Source organism: Dermacentor andersoni, chromosome 10 (assembly GCF_023375885.2).
Source record: "Dermacentor andersoni chromosome 10, qqDerAnde1_hic_scaffold, whole genome shotgun sequence".
NCBI lineage: Eukaryota > Metazoa > Arthropoda > Arachnida > Ixodida > Ixodidae > Dermacentor > Dermacentor andersoni.
In genome coordinates, this window is record NC_092823.1 from 2,169,173 (window position 1) to 2,187,697 (window position 18,525).

Sequence of the window (18,525 nt, forward strand, 5' to 3'; positions counted from 1 at the left end):
GGTACCGCGATTCTTTTTTTGCGCAGCCCGGGCATTCCGGCTGAAATCAACACCGAACACTCACGCGCGTTTGACAAATACAATGTATTTAAGTAATTCGAAGTCTCGGAGCTGCGTTTGAATATTGTCTATTTGCTAGTGTCGTGGTCCCCAAACTTAACGACCGCGAGCTTACGACCTGTCGTAGATCCCGCCATTCACCCCCCCCCCCCCCCCTCAAGAAAAGAAACTGCAAGTGCTGACACCCCATACATCGTTCCTTCCGCATATTTGCTCACTTTTACTTTCAGTCGCTTTCGCCGAGCCACGTGCTGTTCCGCTTCGTTGCTGATTTTCGCTAGACGTTACGATTCCCGCATTTCGTACAACCGACGTTCCGCTTCATTTTTTTATAACGCTCCCTCAATTTGCTTGAGAGAGCGTTATCGCTCTACACCTGTCTCGGCGGCATACATGAAGCATGGCAAAGCCTTACCTGCCTGCGGTTTCACTTAATTCAGCTCTTCGGCCGGGGGCGAATGCCTTGCATATATTACCATGTGATATCACAAACTGTGTATCGTATATTTGTATACACTGCAAGTAAAGTTTACACCCTTGGGGGAATATATTTGCCACAGAATAATCGTCGTCTGTATTGCGCGCATTTCCTTCCTTGAAAACGCTGCGCTCGTTACTTTCCTATCCAGAATGCTCTGTCATCCTGATAGCGCATGCTCTTCCTAACTTGGAAGTACCGGACTCGCAGCGTTAAAGAAAGGAAATGCGGCAAGACTGATGATTATGGTCGTGTGGCAAATATACACCCCAAAGGGCGCAACTGTTTTTAGAGTGTAAGATAATTGTTTCGGGAATCAACTTGAGGTCACTTGCTCACTCTCAATCGCTTTCGCCAAGCCACGTGCTGTTCCGCATAATCGCTGATTTTCGTGAGTCGTTACGCTTCCTGCTTTTCGTACAATCCAGTTGCGCTTCTTTCTTTTTTTTTTTTTTTTTTTTGAAGGAAGCGTTCTGGCTCTACACATGTCGGCGGCATATGTCCAACATACTTGCCAGCCTGCCGTATCACTTCTTCCGCCTCTTTGGCCGTGGGCAAATGCCTTGCATATATATGTATTACCATATGATATCACCAAATGTGTGTCGCATATTTGCATAACTGCCTAATTGTTTCGGGGAAGAACTTGAGGTCGATTGCTCATCTTCATTCGCTTTCGCGGAGCCATGTGCTGTTACGTATCATCGCTGATTTTCGCGAGACGTACGCTTCCTGCTTTTCGTACAACCGACGTTTTCGCTGCACGTTTTCGCTGCACGCCTGTCTCGGCGGCATACATCAAGCATAGCGAAGCCTCGCCTACTTGCCGTTTCACTTTATCCGCCTCTTCGGCCGCGGGCAGATGCCTTGCAGATGTATATATGTAAATTACCATATGATATCACGACGACGCTGCTGGTGGCCAGAACGAGCGGACGCGCGTCGCATGGGGTCCGCAAACAGTGCTGTGTGCGAAGGCGCGAGACGCCATAGAGAAGCATTGCAGACGCCGGGGAGCGTTGCGGCAGAACGCACCTTATGAAGCATGTTGGAGTGAATTTTACCGAAAGCATGGAATCGTAGTTTGAAGTTCGGAAAAACACCGCATCTTCAGACGATTTCAGCGCCGTTTCGGGCGGGAAAACGGTCATTTCTCTCAAGAAGCGTGAGCTGGCGAGACAAAAAAGTATGAGAAACCAACACCCTGAAAGCTCATCGTCTGACGGCGTTCTTCCGACGACCGCGAAGAAACCTAAGAGCAAGTGGGGACAAAAATCACCTCCTCCACTACAGGAAAACCACGTCGAGGTTGTTTTGAGACCTATGAAGGGTCTCTCGGTCAAAGGCGTATCACCAACGCACCGCGCTTACGCCATTTAAGCGGGGAGCAGGATGAGCTACAAGAACTTCCTCGTATGACCCAAGATGGGCTCCAACGTTTGTGTTGCTTCTACGTCCGAAGAGCACTACGCTCTGGCAATCAGATCAATGAAGCACTTAATAATCAAGGGCAAGCAACACGCAGCGATCGCGTGTCTGCCGCCAGAAGACATCCTTAAAGGAGTCATTCACGGAGTGGATCCTCACACCAAACCGGAAGTGCACCTAGACGAATTATATATCTGATCCGTCGACGTGGACTTTTTCGGAGCCAGAATGTTAGGCTCCTCCGCAGTCATCTTCGACGGCCCGTACATGCCAAGCAGGGTGTCTCACAGAGAAGGAGAACGACTCTGCCACCCCTTCAGAAGCACGGTACAGGTCTGCAACAAGTGCCAGGAATCCCGATATCGCACCGACGTTTGCCCCCAGCCATATTTGAAAGTCTGTGACGCGTGCGGGGCAAGAGAACCTGTACCAGACCATCAGTGCAAGCCCGTGTGCAGCACTTGCAGGGGTGAGCACCTAGCCGGTTACAGGGACTGCCCCGAAAGACTGAGAGAAGCGAGAATGACAAAAACACTACTAAACCTGAAACCAAAGAGATGGCTGAGCATTGAAGCTAACTCAAGCAACATCGCAACAACGAGCATTCAGACCAGGAAGCGCGTCCGCACAAGGCAGACCCACGACAGCATCGAGATCAAGATTCAGGGATTCGAGGCCACGCACCAGGCCCAAGAGTGCCGCCACAGGACGAGACAGGATCAGATCCGGGAGCCCGGCAGATAACACGAGAGGTCAGAACCGAACACGGTGAGCTGGGCGAGTGTTGCATCTCCCACACTGCACCTATCAAAACACCACAAATAACCTCTGATAGAGAAAAGCAGCTAATTGACGAGAATAAGAAACTGGCTGAAATGGTCAAAAGTCTTACCGACACTGTTTAAAAGCTGTCAGATAAGATACACCCACTAGAAGACAAACAAAACGAGAATCATAGGGGGCCAAGAACACTAGCAACACCACCTACACCCCTGGCCTCCAACAAGAACGCACTAGCGAAACCACTACACCCCTGGCCTCCAACAAGAACGCACTAGCGAAAAATGCAAACTCATGGTCCTGGAGACCAGAATGGGCGTCTTGCGCTGGAGTTTGATGTATACTAGAGGCGCCTGGGGTCGACGAGAAACGTAATCAGGGTAGTACCAGCTTGGGTAGTATTGAGCCCTGGCTGTGGCAAAGCACATTTCTAGCCCGAGTTGTTGCGTCGATTCGCACTTTTTTCTGCCATGTTGCGAGTGCCAAAATGCTTGTCACTTCTCCCAGACCACGCCGACCACGCTGCAAGCTGGCCGAAGCCTATAGTTTAACTCCGTGTGCCGTGGTACGTAATGCTGGAAGCTGAAGGAATCGGCGACGCCTATCCGAAGACACCTAGCTCAGCCTCGAAAAAGCGTCACCGTCGTTACTTGTGCGTCGTGGGCTCCCATGAACAAGAAGGCCTGAATCCCAACATCAGATTCTACCGTTTTCCTTCAAGGCCTCTCGAAGCGGAGCGTCGGACCCGCTGGATAGTGTAATTTAATTGTTTCGGGGATCAACTTGAGGTCATGTGCTCGCTTTAAATCGCTTTCACCGAGGCACGTGCTGTTCCGCATCATCGCTGATTTTCCCGATACGTACGCTTTCCGCTTTTCGTTTTTGCTTGAGGGAGCGTTTTCGCTCCACGCCTGTCTCGTTGGCATATATCACGCATTCCGAAGTTTCGCCTGGTTGCCGTTTCACTTTTTCCACCTGTTCGGCTGCGAGCGAATGCCTTGCCTATATAGGTATTGCCATGTATCACCAAATATGTAGCGAATTTTTGTGAAGTTCCTAATTTTTTCCGAGCACAACTTGAGGTCGTTTGCTCACTTTCAGTCGCTTTCGCCGAGCCACGTGCTGTTCCGCATCATCGCTGATTTCGCGAGACGTATGCTTTCCGCTTTTCGTACAACCGACGTTCCGTTTCTTTTCATTTTTGCTTGAGCGAGCGTTTTCGCTCCGCGCCTGTCTCGCCGGCATATATCAAACATACCGAAGCCTCGCCTACGTGCCGTTTCACTTTTTCCGCCTGTTCGGCTGCGGGCGAATGCCTTGCATATATAGGTATTGCCATGTATCACCAAATATGTAGCGAATTTTTCTTAAGTTCCTAATTTTTTCCGAGCACAACTTGAGGTCGTTTGCTCACTTTCAGTCGCTTTCGCCGAGCCACGTGCTGTTCCGCATCATCGCTGATTTCGCGAGACGTACGCTTTCCGCTTTTCGTACAACCGAAGTTCCGTTTCTTTTCATTTTTTGCTTGAGGGAGCGTTTTCGCTCCGCGCCTGTCTCGCCGGCATATATTACGCATACCGAAGCCTCGCCTACGTGCCGTTTCAGTTTTTCCGCCTGTTCGGCTGTTCGGCCGTGGGCGTATGGCTTGCATATATATTGTAACGAACAGTTTAGGGAGTGCAGACACAACTATTTATTGTTAGCTAACTTGAGGCCTGGGGTTAAATAAAAAGCACTGCCCCGTTCTGAACAGATCAGGAATACCTTCTTCTCTGTCGAGCGTCGCTTCAGCTCTTCTTGTAAACGCCGACTACGGCCACCTGCGATGCGAGTGCGTGCGGCGAAAACACGTCCCATTTTATTTATTTATTTATTCATACATACTGCAGCCCCTTTATGGGGCTATTGCAGGAGTTGGTTATACAAAAAAAGTCATACAAAAAAAGCAAGTAAACAATAATAAGGCAGATGACACAAATGAAACTCAAAATAAGAGCAATACTGAGTCAGTACAAAAACGAGAATGAGTCAATTCACTGCAACAAGAAAACACATAAAATCAGGTTTGGTTAACTTGTAACAAGAAATCGTTTAATGGCAGTGACCTAGTTGTTCCGGGAATTAAGTTCCAGAATTCAATAGTACGTGGGAAAAACCTGTATTTAAATTTATTAGACCGAGCAAAGTAAGGCTTAATGTTAAGGCCATGGTGACTCCTTGACCGAGGAATGTCTGAAAGAATATATACGGGATGTGAGACACGATAAGAAAAATTGACGATGCCATGCAGAAACTTCACTGACTCAATATTGACGGCGTATGGATAAAGGGATTAGGTTCAAAGAAGATTAAGCACGAGAGGGTGAAAAATAGTGATCATAGCGACGATATAAGAACCTAACAGATTTTCATTGTATGCTCTCAATGGAGTTAATGTCGCACTGCTTATGAAGGTTCCAGACAGGAGAAGCATAATCTAGGATTGGGCGAATCAAAGTTTTATACATTAGTTACTTAGTTTCCTTTGCAGAGTTGTTGAAATTGCGCCTCAAATACTCGAGCTTCCGGAGTGCTTTAGTGCAAATGAAATTATTGTGTTTTGACCAGGACATGTTAGTGGTAAATATGACTCCAAGATACTTGTATTCTGAAACTCTGCGCAAGGATAAGTCGTTAATAGTGTAATTGGTCAATGAAGTAGAGGCACTATTAGAAAATCACATTATCACAGTTTTACTAAAATTTATTTTCATTTGCCAAGTGTTGCACCAGGTACAGAAGCTGACAAATGAGGAATTTAGTTCAACATGATCTTCTGGTGTGTTAATCACGCGATACAAAACACAGTCGTGCGCATAAAGGCGTATGTATGAAGTGACGTTTCGAGGTAAGTCATTAATGTATAGTAGAAATAGTAAAGGACCAAGAACCGACCCTTGGGATACACCAGATGACACGTCAACAGAAGAATTAGTTGAATTATAACATACAAATTGTGACCGATGCGAAAGGAAACTGGCAATCCAACCAAGTGAGAATTTTTCAAGATCATGCTAAGCTTGATTTAGAGATTAGAATGCAGTACAGTATCGAAAGCCTTGGAAAAGTCTATAAATATAGTGTCGACCTGGGTGCCGATATCAAGGGCGCAGAGGATGTCGTGTGAGAATTCAACTAGTTGTGTTAAGGTGCTGAAACCTTTCCTAAAACCATGCTGAAAGTTAGAAAGCATGTTATTCCAGTAATTCCACTATATGTTTGTGAAATATGTGCTCCAGCATCTTACATGAATATGATCTAATAAGAGCTGCTTATTACCAGATTTGAATAATGGATGTACTTTGGCCAGCTTCCATGAGGATGGAAAAATGCCGGTATTGAGGTACATTATTTCGTCGTCTTATGCACCAATATGCCGTGTTCTCTTGACGGGGCGCACGAACCTGCGCGGGGGTTGCTTATATATTCTTTTATTTAATGTATTATCGCATTTCACCAAATGTGTATCGCATTTTTGTATAAGTTCCTAATTGTTTCGGGGAACAACTTGAGGTGGTTTGCTGACTATCAGTCGCCCTCGCGGAGGCATGTGCTGTTCCGCAACATCGCTGATTTTCGCGAGACTTGTGCTTCCCGCCTTTCGTACAGTTCCGCTTCTGTTTTGCTTAAGGGAGCGTTATCGCTCCACACCTGTCTCGGCGGCATACATGAAGCATGGCGAAGCCTTACCTGCTTGCCGTTTCACTTAATCTGCCTCTTCTGCGGGGGCGAATGCCCTGCATATATATCTATTACCATGTGATATCACAAACTGTGTATCGCATATTTGTATACACTGCAAGAAAAGTTTACACCCTGCGGGGAATATATTTGCCACACAATAATCGTCGTCTGTTTTGCCCACATTTCCTTTCTTAAAAATGCTGCGCTCGTTACTTTCCTGTCGAGGATGCTCTGTCATCCTGATAGCGTATGCTGTTCCTAACTTGGAAGTACCGGGCTCGCAGCGTTAAAGAAAGGAAATGCGGCAAGACTGATGACGATTATTGTCGTGCGGTAAATTTACACCACGAAGGGTGCAACTGTTTTTAGAGTGTAAGCTAATTGTTTCGGGGATCAACTTGAGGTCACTTACTCACTCTCAATCGCTTTCGCCAAGTCACGTACTGTTCCGCATAATCGCTGCTTTTCACGAGACATATGCTTCCCGCTTTTCGTACAACCTACGTTCCAGTTCCTGCTTTTCGTACAACCGACGTTCCGCTCATTGTTTGCTTGAGGGGACGTTTTCGCTGCACGCCTGTCTCGGCGGCATACATCAAGCCTAGCGAAGCCTCGCCTAATTGCCGTTTCACTTTATCCGCCTCTTCGGCCGCGGGCAGATGCCTTGCAGATGTATATATGTAAATTACCATATGATATCACGACGACGCTGCTGGTGCCCAGAACGAGCGGACGCGCGTCGCATGGGGTCCGCAAAAGGTGCTCATTATCCGCGCTTATTCATCTTGTAGGTAGTTATTTCTGATTCAGCTAAGAGAAAGACCTATTGACAAGCTTCACGGGGATACCAGGTTTTAAGCTGTGAGTAGATTTCTCGCCTTTTTCTGAGTCACTGATGTTTGGAATCGGTGACCCCGCCGGCACCACTGTGTGCGAAGACGCGAGACGCCATAGAGAAGCATTGCAGACGCCGGGGAGCGTTGCGGCAGAACGCACCTTATGAAGCATGTTGGAGTGAATTTTACTGAAAACATGGAATCGTAGTTTGAAGTTAGGAAAAACACCGCATCTTCAGACGATTTCAGCGCCGTTTCGGGCTGGAAAACGGTCATTTCTCTCAAGAAGCGAGAACCGGCGAGACAAGAGAGCGTGACAAACCTACACCATGAACCTCATTGTCCGAGAGCGCTCTTCCGACGGCCGCGAAGAAGCCTAAGAGCAAGTGGGGACAAAAAATCACCTCCACTACCGGAAAACCACGTCGAGGTTGTTTTGAGACCTATGAAGGGTCTCTCGGTCAAAGGCGTATCACCAACGCACCGCGGTTACGCCATTTCAGCGGGGAGCAGGATGAGCTACTGGAACTTCGTCGTACGACCCAAGATAGGCTCCAACGTTTGTGTTGCTTCTACGTCCGAAGAGCACTACGCTCTGGCAATCAGATCAATGAAGCACTTAATAATCAAGGGCAAGCAACACGCAGCGATCGCGTGTCTGCCGCCAGAAGACATCCTTAAAGGAGTCATTCACGGAGTGGATCCTCACACCAAACCGGAAGTGCACCTAGACGAATTATATATCTGATCCGTCGACGTGGACTTTTTCGGAGCCAGAATGTTAGGCTCCTCCGCGGTCATCTTCGACGGCCCGTACATGCCAAGCAGGGTGTCTCACAGAGAAGGAGAACGACTCTGCCACCCCTTCAGAAGCACGGTACAGGTCTGCAACAAGTGCCAGGAATCCCGATATCGCACCGACGTTTGCCCCCAGCCATATTTGAAAGTCTGTGACGCGTGCGGGGCAAGAGAACCTGTACCAGACCATCAGTGCAAGCCCGTGTGCAGCACTTGCAGGGGTGAGCACCTAGCCGGTTACAGGGACTGCCCCGAAAGACTGAGAGAAGCGAGAATGACAAGAACACTACTAAACCTGAAACCAAAGAGATGGCTGAGCATTGAAGCTAACTCAAGCAACATCGCAACAACGAGCATTCAGACCAGGAAGCGCGTCCGCACAAGGCAGACCCACGACAGCATCGAGATCAAGATTCAGGGATTCGAGGCCACGCACCAGGCCCAAGAGTGGCGCCACAGGACGAGACAGGATCAGATCCGGGAGCCCGGCAGATAACACGAGAGGTCAGAACCGAACACGGTGAGCTGGGCGAGTGTTGCATCTCCCACACTGCACCTATCAAAACACCACAAATAACCTCTGATAGAGAAAAGCAGCTAATTGACGAGAATAAGAAACTGGCTGAAATGGTCAAAAGTCTTACCGACAGTGTTTAAAAGCTATCAGATAAGATACACCCACTAGAAGACAAACAAAACGAGAATCATAGGGGGCCAAGAACACTAGCAACACCACCTACACCCCTGGCCTCCAACAAGAACGCACTAGCGAAACCACTACACCCCTGGCCTCCAACAAGAACGCACTAGCGAAAAATGCAAACTCATGGTCCTGGAGACCAGAATGGGCGTCTTGCGCTGGAGTTTGATGTATACTAGAGGCGCCTGGGGTCGACGAGAAACGTAATCAGGGTAGTACCAGCTTGGGTAGTATTGAGCCCTGGCTGTGGCAAAGCACATTTCTAGCCCGAGTTGTTGCGTCGATTCGCACTTTTTTCTGCCATGTTGCGAGTGCCAAAATGCTTGTCACTTCTCCCAGACCACGCCGACCACGCTGCAAGCTGGCCGAAGCCTATAGTTTAACTCCGTGTGCCGTGGTACGTAATGCTGGAAGCTGAAGGAATCGGCGACGCCGATCCGAAGACACCTAGCTCAGCCTCGAAAAAGCGTCACCGTCGTTACTTGTGCGTCGTGGGCTCCCATGAACAAGAAGGCCTGAATCCCAACATCAGATTCTACCGTTTTCCTTCAAGGCCTCGCGAAGCGGAGCGTCGGACCCGCTGGATAGTGTAATTTAATTGTTTCGGGGATCAACTTGAGGTCATGTGCTCGCTTTAAATCGCTTTCACCGAGGCACGTGCTGTTCCGCATCATCGCTGATTTTCCCGATACGTACGCTTTCCGCTTTTCGTTTTTGCTTGAGGGAGCGTTTTCGCTCCACGCCTGTCTCGTTGGCATATATCACGCATTTCGAAGTTTCGCCTGGTTGCCGTTTCACTTTTTCCACCTGTTCGGCTGCGAGCGAATGCCTTGCCTATATAGGTATTGCCATGTATCACCAAATATGTAGCGAATTTTTGTGAAGTTCCTAATTTTTTCCGAGCACAACTTGAGGGCGTTTGCTCACTTTCAGTCGCTTTCGCCGAGCCACGTGCTGTTCCGCATCATCGCTGATTTCGCGAGACGTATGCTTTCCGCTTTTCGTACAACCGACGTTCCGTTTCTTTTCATTTTTGCTTGAGCGAGCGTTTTCGCTCCGCGCCTGTCTCGCCGGCATATATCAAGCATACCGAAGCCTCGCCTACGTGCCGTTTCACTTTTTCCGCCTGTTCGGCTGCGGGCGAATGCCTTGCATATATAGGTATTGCCATGTATCACGAAATATGTAGCGAATTTTTCTTAAGTTCCTAATTTTTTCCGAGCACAACTTGAGGTCGTTTGCTCACTTTCAGTCGCTTTCGCCGAGCCACGTGCTGTTCCGCATCATCGCTGATTTCGCGAGACGTACGCTTTCCGCTTTTCGTACAACCGAAGTTCCGTTTCTTTTCATTTTTTGCTTGAGGGAGCGTTTTCGCTCCGCGCCTGTCTCGCCGGCATATATCACGCATACCGAAGCCTCGCCTACGTGCCGTTTCAGTTTTTCCGCCTGTTCGGCTGTTCGGCCGTGGGCGTATGGCTTGCATATATATTGTAACGAACAGTTTAGGGAGTGCAGACACAACTATTTATTGTTAGCTAACTTGAGGCCTGGGGTTAAATAAAAAGCACTGCCCCGTTCTGAACAGATCAGGAATACCTTCTTCTCTGTCGAGCGTCGCTTCAGCTCTTCTTGTAAACGCCGACTACGGCCACCTGCGATGCGAGTGCGTGCGGCGAAAACACGTCCCATTTTATTTATTTATTTATTCATACATACTGCAGCCCCTTTATGGGGTTATTGCAGGAGTTGGTTAGACAAAAAAAGTCATACAAAAAAAGCAAGTAAACAATAATAAGGCAGATGACACAAATGAAACTCAAAATAAGAGCAATACTGAGTCAGTACAAAAACGAGAATGAGTCAATTCACTGTAACAAGAAAACACATAAAATCAGGTTTGGTTAACTTTTAACAAGAAATCGTTTAATGGCAGTGACCTAGTTGTTCCGGGAATTAAGTTCCAGAATTCAATAGTACGTGGCAAAAACCTGTATTTAAATTTATTAGACCGAGCAAAGTAAGGCTTAATGTTAAGGCCATGGTGACTCCTTGACCGAGGAATGTCTGAAGGAATATATACGGGATGTGAGACACGATAAGAAAAATTGACGATGCCATGCAGAAACTTCACTGACTCAATATTGACGGCGTATGGATAAAGGGATTAGGTTCAAAGAAGATTAAGCACGAGAGGGTGAAAAATAGTGATCATAGCGACGATATAAGAACCTAACAGATTTTCATTGTATGCTCTCAATGGAGTTAATGTCGCACTGCTTATGAAGGTTCCAGACAGGAGAAGCATAATCTAGGATTGGGCGAATCAAAGTTTTATACATTAGTTACTTAGTTTCCTTTGGAGAGTTGTTGAAATTGCGCCTCAAATACTCGAGCTTCCGGAGTGCTTTAGTGCAAATGAAATTATTGTGTTTTGACCAGGACATGTTAGTGGTAAATATGACTCCAAGATACTTGTATTCTGAAACTCTGCGCAAGGATAAGTCGTTAATAGTGTAATTGGTCAATGAAGTAGAGGCACTATTAGAAAATCACATTATCACAGTTTTACTAAAATTTATTTTCATTTGCCAAGTGTTGCACCAGGTACAGAAGCTGACAAATGAGGAATTTAGTTCAACATGCTCTTCTGGTGTGTTAATCACGCGATACAAAACACAGTCGTGCGCATAAAGGCGTATGTATGAAGTGACGTTTCGAGGTAAGTCATTAATGTATAGTAGAAATAGTAAAGGACCAAGAACCGACCCTTGGGATACACCAGATGACACGTCAACAGAAGAATTAGTTGAATTATAACATACAAATTGTGACCGATGCGAAAGGAAACTGGCAATCCAACCAAGTGAGAATTTTTCAAGATCATGCTAAGCTTGATTTAGAGATTAGAATGCAGTACAGTATCGAAAGCCTTGGAAAAGTCTATAAATATAGTGTCGACCTGGGTGCCGATATCAAGGGCGCAGAGGATGTCGTGTGAGAATTCAACTAGTTGTGTTAAGGTGCTGAAACCTTTCCTAAAACCATGCTGAAAGTTAGAAAGCATGTTATTCCAGTAATTTCACTATATGTTTGTGAAATATGTGCTCCAGCATCTTACATGAATATGATCTAATAAGAGCTGCTTATTACCAGATTTGAATAATGGATGTACTTTGGCCAGCTTCCATGAGGATGGAAAAATGCCGGTATTGAGGTACATTATTTCGTCGTCTTATCCACCAATATGCCGTGTTCTCTTGACGGGGCGCACGAACCTGCGCGGGGGTTGCTTATATATTCTTTTATTTAATGTATTATCGCATATCACCAAATGTGTATCGCATTTTTGTATAAGTTCCTAATTGTTTCGGGGAACAACTTGAGGTGGTTTGCTGACTATCAGTCGCCCTCGCGGAGGCATGTGCTGTTCCGCAACATCGCTGATTTTCGCGAGACTTGTGCTTCCCGCCTTTCGTACAGTTCCGCTTCTGTTTTGCTTGAGGGAGCGTTATCGCTCCACACCTGTCTCGGCGGCATACATGAAGCATGGCGAAGCCTTACCTGCTTGCCGTTTCACTTAATCTGCCTCTTCTGCGGGGGCGAATGCCCTGCATATATATCTATTACCATGTGATATCACAAACTGTGTATCGCATATTTGTATACACTGCAAGAAAAGTTTACACCCTGCGGGGAATATATTTGCCACACAATAATCGTCGTCTGTTTTGCCCACATTTCCTTTCTTAAAAATGCTGCGCTCGTTACTTTCCTGTCGAGGATGCTCTGTCATCCTGATAGCGTATGCTGTTCCTAACTTGGAAGTACCGGGCTCGCAGCGTTAAAGAAAGGAAATGCGGCAAGACTGATGACGATTATTGTCGTGCGGTAAATTTACACCACAAAGGGTGCAACTGTTTTTAGAGTGTAAGCTAATTGTTTCGGGGATCAACTTGAGGTCACTTGCTCACTCTCAATCGCTTTCGCCAAGTCACGTACTGTTCCGCATAATCGCTGCTTTTCACGAGACATATGCTTCCCGCTTTTCGTACAACCTACGTTCCAGTTCCTGCTTTTCGTACAACCGACGTTCCGCTCATTGTTTGCTTGAGGGGACGTTTTCGCTGCACGCCTGTCTCGGCGGCATACATCAAGCCTAGCGAAGCCTCGCCTAATTGCCGTTTCACTTTATCCGCCTCTTCGGCCGCGGGCAGATGCCTTGCAGATGTATATATGTAAATTACCATATGATATCACGACGACGCTGCTGGTGCCCAGAACGAGCGGACGCGCGTCGCATGGGGTCCGCAAAAAGTGCTCATTATCCGCGCTTATTCATCTTGTAGGTAGTTATTTCTGATTCAGCTAAGAGAAAGAACTATTGACAAGCTTCACGGGGATACCAGGTTTTAAGCTGTGAGTAGATTTCTCGCCTTTTTCTGAGTCACTGATGTTTGGAATCGGTGACCCCGCCGGCACCACTGTGTGCGAAGACGCGAGACGCCATAGAGAAGCATTGCAGACGCCGGGGAGCGTTGCGGCAGAACGCACCTTATGAAGCATGTTGGAGTGAATTTTACTGAAAACATGGAATCGTAGTTTGAAGTTAGGAAAAACACCGCATCTTCAGACGATTTCAGCGCCGTTTCGGGCTGGAAAACGGTCATTTCTCTCAAGAAGCGAGAACTGGCGAGACAAGAAAGCGTGACAAACCTACACCATGAACCTCATTGTCCGAGAGCGCTCTTCCGACGGCCGCGAAGAAGCCTAAGAGCAATTGGGGACAAAAATCACCTCCACTACCGGAAAACCACGTCGAGGTTGTTTTGAGACCTATGAAGGGTCTCTCGGTCAAAGGCGTATCACCAACGCACCGCGGTTACGCCATTTCAGCGGGGAGCAGGATGAGCTACTGGAACTTCGTTGTACGACCCAAGATAGGCTCCAACGTTTGTGTTGCTTCTACGTCCGAAGAGCACTACGCTCTGGCAATCAGATCAATGAAGCACTTAATAATCAAGGGTAAGCAACACGCAGCGATCGCGTGTCTGCCGCCAGAAGACATCCTTAAAGGAGTCATTCACGGAGTCGATCCTCACACCAAACCGGAAGTGCACCTAGACGAATTATATATCTGATCCGTCGACGTGGACTTTTTCGGAGACAGAATGTTAGGCTCCTCCGCGGTCATCTTCGACGGCCCGTACATGCCAAGCAGGGTGTCTCACAGAGAAGGAGAACGACTCTGCCACCCCTTCAGAAGCACGGTACAGTTCTGCAACAAGTGCCAGGGATCCCGATATCGCACCGACGTTTCCCCCAGCCATATTTGAAAGTCTGTGACGCGTGCGGGGCAAGAGAACCTGTACCAGACCATCAGTGCAAGCCCGTGTGCAGCACTTGCAGGGGTGAGCACCTAGCCGGTTACAGGGACTGCCCTGAAAGACTGAGAGAAGCGAGGATGACAAGTACACTATTAAACCTGAAACCAAAGAGATGGCTGAGCATTGAAGCTAACTCAAGCAACATCACAACAAGGCGCCCATGGACAAATACAGACCAGGAAGCGCCCGGACAAGGCACACCCACGACAGCATCGAGATCAAGGTTCAGGGATTCGAGGCCACGCACCAGGCCCAGGAGTGGCGCCACGGGCCGAGACAGGAGCAGATCCCGGAGCCCGGCAGATAACACGAGAGGTCAAGAACCCAACACGGTGAGCTGGGCGAGTGTTGCATCTCCCACTGCACCTAGCAAAACACCACAAATCACCTCTGATAGAGAAAAGCAGCTAATTGACGAGAATAAGAATCTGGCCGAAAGGGTCAAAAGTCTTACCGACACTGTTAAAAAGCTATCAGATAAGATTCACCCACTAGAACACAAACAAAACGAGAATCATAGGGGGCCAAGAACACTAGCAACACCACCTACACCCCTGGCCTCCAACTCACAAGAACGCACTAGCGAAGAATACAAAGTCACGGCCCTACAGACAGAATGCGCGTCTTGCGCTGGAGTTTGAGGTATAGTAGCGGCGCCTGGTGGCGGTGAGACACGTTATTTGGGTACTACCAACTTGCGTAGTATTGAGCTCTGGCTGTGGCAAGGCACGTTTCTAGCGCGAGTTTTGCGTCCATTCGCACTTTCTTCTGCTCTGTTGCGAGTGCGGAAAGACTCGTTACTTCTTACAGACCGCGCTGCGAGCTGGCCCCAGCCTACAAAGCGAAAGCGGACTCTCCGTGTGCCGTGAGACGTAATGCTGGAAGTAGAAGGAATCGACGACGCCGATCCGAAGAGAGCTAGCTCAGCCACGAAAAAGCGTTGTTATCGTTGCTGCTGCATCGTGGGCTGCCATGAACAAGAAGGCCTAAATCCAAACATCAGATTCTACCGTTTCTCTTCAAGGCCTCCCGAAGCGGAGCGTCAGGCGCGCTCGATCACTGCAGTTCGTCGCGTTTGGTAAGCGAAACTTACCGCCATGCTGACTGCTTGACCTGTGTTGAAGCTTGCTTGATTATATGCGTTCTAAAATTCGGTCTTATGCACCTACAGTCCCGACGGCAGACCGACATAGCAGCAGGCATGGCTGGTGATTCACGATTCGAGACCCGGCCACTGCGACAATTAACAATTCGACTCGTGCGAAGTGGCGCGTGCAATCGAGCACAAATGGTCGGGCTGATTCGGTGGCAATTCACTACCCCGCTACGAGCAGCACAGATTAGAGAGTTTTTTTTTTAATTCGAAAGCATGCCTTTAGGCATAATACAAAAGATGTTAAAAATACACGAACAGATGCGACTCTAGCAAGAAATCTAGGAGTGAACGATGATGGGGTCCATAAATCCAACGTTCAAGGTCGGGTGGGCTGCCAGGCCGAAGGCCTGTTGCCCGGAGGTGGCGGAGACGGCATAGATGAAGTCCTGGGCACGTCCATAATAGGTGTGTCACTGTCACATTTTGGATTCTTGTGTTGCAAAATGGGCAGGATGAGCCGTAAGGACCATGGTACTGTTGTGGCCAGAGAGCGGTCACAGACGGGGTGAGCGCGACCCCGACACGTAGCCTCCTTAACGTAACCTCCTCTCGGCGGGTTAACCCACCAGGGAGGTCTGACCCACACGGAGGTATGAGAGCTCGCGTGGTACGTCGGAGGTTTTCCTTTTCCCGGATCAGTCGTCCACGGGCGTCTTCAGGAAAATGTGGAAGTGGGTATGTTGTAATCTGGGTGGGTTGCCATACCTGCGTCAAGGAGACCCGGCAAGGCTGCTCGAGGCACCCACTGGACGCGTATGAGGATATTCGTAGTAGCAGCAAGACGGTGAATGCTATCTGAGAATAGAGTGGACCGATACACCCTACGTATGCCGTGGATGGCTTGAGTCGAGTCTGTGCGAATGATGAGTTGAGAGTATCGAGCATCTTGAACAGTAGGTAGCAACGCGGCCAAGCCGTCTCGTATGGCAGCAAGCTCGGCAAGGTAGGCCGGTGGTGCGGGATCGGCAACATACGAGCACGTTTGGCCTGCCTCTGGTATCAATAGACACACGAGGGCTGTGTGAATCATGGTGCCATCAACACTGGCATCAGTGTATGCTACAAGAGTCGCATCGTCTTGATTGTCATCGGCGCGATGAAGGCGGGAAACATGGGCATTCGCCTGACGAGAAACCGGACTATACAGACGACCAAGAGGCTTATTGTCACTTAATTGTACTTTTTTCCACGGAGCTACATCGGGTCTCGTAGATGCTGGATTGTCTATTTCGTGTCCCATGTACCGGGCAAGTGAAGCAGCCGAGCCGAAATATGATGGCTTTAGGGCACGCGCGCATCGACGTTGGTGTACGAGTTCGTCAATAGTGTTGAGTTGGGACTCAGCCTGTAGGGTTGGCAACGGAGTGAGACGTGGTAGTCTCGTTATGGCCCGCATCGCTTCGTTATTAATGGCCTCAAGGCGAGCCCATTGTGCCTTCGTGAGATGATGAAACTGGGCTCTGTAGACGAGTCGTGGTTGCAATACAGAACGGACAAGAAGGCGAGCCATGTTGGCGCTCGCTCCGCCAGATTTCTTCGCAATCCGACGTATCAACTGTATCGTTTCTGCGGCCTGTTGCTTTGCATTCTTGAACCATGGTTCCGCAGATCCGGAGGAATCCATTTCAAGGCCGAGTACACGGACAGTTGAAGCCTCGTGTAATGGTTGCTGATCCAGAGTTAACTGAAGAGGCCGGAGCGCCAGTAGACGGCGCCCATACTTGTTCGCTACTGACATGTACCTCGTTTTGTCCTTGGAAATGTCAAGGCCTATCTGAGCACACCAGTTGTGCGTCAGGTTTAGGGCCTCTTGGAGCGCTTGTTCTTGGTGACAGATTTTAGGATCAACTGACCAGACAGTGATGTCATCTGCGTACATTATGTACTGTGCGTTATGTATCGTGGCTAGCTTCCAGGCTAGTGGAAGGAGAGCAATATTGAAAAGGACTGCGGCGAGCACAGATCCTTGTGGGACACCCCGATGTGCGACGAACTGACCTGCTGCTTGGCTAGCCAGGCGAATGGAGAAGGTGCGAGCGCACAGGAAAGCTTCGACGAATGTGCAGACACGGCTAGGGAACTGAAGCCAATGGAGAATTCTGACAATTGCTTCTTGACTCACATGGTCGTACGCTTTACGAATATCCATTGCCAGAATCGTGTGAATTCTTCGGGAGCGGCCTCCGATGAGAACCATAGAAGATAGGTACGCAATGCCATCCTCTGCGCCTAGATGAGCACGGAACCCGATTTGGCCAGGATGATACAATGAGTACCGCTCGAGCCACCATGTAATACGTGTGGCGAGCATACGCTCCATCAGCTTGCCTAACGTTGAGGTTAGTGCTATTGGGCGCATATTAGCGATATTATCTTGGGGTTTTCCGGGTTTGGGAATAGGAACCATTTCTGCATGCCGCCAAGAATCGGGAATGACTCCTGTAGCCCAAGCTTCGTTTATGGCCCCCAACAGCACATCGAGAACCTTGCCTTCCGTGTTTTTATAACGTTCATACGGTATGCCATCCGGTCCTGGTGCCTTGTATGGCTTCGACAGGTCGATTGCCGCTAAAAATCCCGCCATAGTGAAGGCAGCTTGTATACCCCCGATGTCAGAGAGCGTAGGCGGCGTGGCTGCGTCCGCGGGAAGGCAGTTTTGAACAACGAAGGGATGCGGTGCTGTGTCCAAAGCCGGAAACAAGGTGTGGGCGACAGTTTCTGCGAATACTGCTGGTGTCTGGCCCGATGCTAACAGGGCGCAGGCTGCGGGCTCTGGAGGGCGCCGACCACGTTCCATTACTCGGAAGGTGCGCCAAATGGAGGCATTGGACGACGAAGGTCCGAGAGAAGAGCACCAGTCCATCCAGCGGCCGCGTTCTAAGCGGTGTTCATGGCGCCGAGCTACTGCAGTAAGGCGTTGGAACTCTAAGCGAAGGGTATTTGATGCAGGGTCACGTTCTGATGCGAGTTCTGCTTGGAGGCGCGACGCCCAGAGACGCAGAAGTTGCAAATTAGGAGCGGTTCGCGATTCATCAACCCACGACGTACGTGTCGCCTGAACTAAAGCCGCCTTAAGACAATGGGACGGGTCCACCATGAAGTTGGATACATTGCTTTCTGATACCGCCCTGTATCGATCCCAGTCCACCACTCGACATAGTCGGCGGAGGCGGCCTGTTCCG